We start from the raw sequence: 1,868 nt of genomic DNA on the forward strand, positions 1-1,868 counted from the left end.
TTACTCCTCCCATCTATGTTTTAACCTATCAGGGCAAGCCGCTTCTTTATTTAATTAACCAATGACCTTCCTCACTTCCTCTTCCTCCCAGCATTCTGTTCTGTTTACTCCTCCCACCTATGTTTTAACCTATCAGGGCAAGCAGCTTCTTTATCTAATTAACCAATGACCCTCTTCCATCACGAGCAGCCTATAGCACCTTCTGGTGCTATGAAAGTTAAGGAACCCAGAGTAAGCTTCCAGCTGAGTTCCAGTTTGACTTATGCCTGAGATTTCTCCAGTAATAGTATCTTACCAACTCGATCTGGTGGGCAACCAGCAAGAGAAGCAAGGGCTGGAGAGATGGCTTAGCTGTTAAAAGAACACACTGCGCTTCTGGAGGACCCACGTTTGGTTCCCAGCACCTGTGTTTGGTGACTCACACTCTACCTCCAAGGCGTCAGCTGAGGTGTCGCTGGCCTCTGCCGGCACCAGAGCTCACATGCACAGACACAGTTAAAAATCAGTCTTGGGCCGGGCCACCGCCTTTAATCCCAGCACTCAGGAGGCAGAGGCAGGCGGATCTCTGTGAGTTCGAGACCAGCCTGGTCTACAGAGCTAGTTCCAGGACAGGCTCCAAAAACCACAGAGAAACCCTGTCTCGAAAAACCAAAAAAAAAAAAAAAAATCAGTCTTGGGGGTCAGAGAGATGTTTAGATCACGCACTGCTTTTGCAGAGGACCTGACTTTGAGACCCAGCACCCACGTGGTGATTCACGAATGTCCATTTCCACGGCATCTGATTCCCTTGTATGGTTCTTCATGGGTATGAGACACACAGTGAACACATAATACCTATAGGCAAAGCACTCATACATAAATAAATCTAAAAATACTAAAAACAAAAAAAATCTTAAAAGTTGTAAACAACACATATATACCCAAGAATACAGAACTATATGCCAGCAGTAACTCCTGCCAGTTAATTTCTGTATCCACTTCCGGGGTGGGGGTGGGGGTTCCTCTGTGGTGAGTTTTTTGATGTTTCAAAGCCAGAAGTTGAAGATAAACACAAAACAAACCTTACATCCCAATGCTCTATAGTACGCCAATTCCCGTTTGTCTGCCTGAATGCAGTACTACAGTTACTCATTACCTTCCACTTAGAAAATTATGCTTGGGGCTGGAGTCTTGGCTCAACGGGTTAATAGTACTGGCAGCTCTTCCAGAGGACCCGGGTTCAATTCCCAGCACCCACATGACAACACACAGTGTGTAACTCCAGTCCTGGAGGATCTGGCTCTCTCACACATACATACAAGCAAAACAACGCACATAAAATAAAAAAATATATATATATTTTTCTGGATAGGGTTTCTCTGTAGCTTTGGAGCCTGCTCTGGAACTCGCTCTGTAGACCAGGCTGATCTCAAACTCAGAGCGATCCACCTGCCTCTGTCTCCGGAGTGCTGGGTTTAAAGGCGTGCACCTCTACCTCCCGGCAAAATAAAATAAATCTTAAGAAAAGGCCAGCCTGGTCTAGAAGAACCAGTTCCAGGACAGGAACCAAAAAAGCTACAGAGAAACCCTGTCTCGAAAAATCCAAAAAAAAAAAAAAAGAAAAGAAAAGAAAAGAAAATCGTCCTCGAAGTAGATTTGGTTTTATTGCAAACACTATACAGTCGAACATATAAAAACAAGCTAACAGTAAGAAAATATATTTCGTATTTCTTTAACGCACTTGGGATCCTAAGGTCAAATTACCCCGAACTGAATTATTGGTTGAGTAATTGAAAAGCCCTGACTTCGGAGCAGAGGAGCGAGGCTCGGCCCCGCCCCTAGGCTCAACCAATCCTCGGCGCGCGCGGGAAGGCCGCACAGCCGCGGGC

Source organism: Microtus ochrogaster, unplaced genomic scaffold (assembly GCF_000317375.1).
Source record: "Microtus ochrogaster isolate Prairie Vole_2 unplaced genomic scaffold, MicOch1.0 UNK25, whole genome shotgun sequence".
In the NCBI taxonomy this organism is placed as follows: Eukaryota; Metazoa; Chordata; class Mammalia; order Rodentia; family Cricetidae; genus Microtus; species Microtus ochrogaster.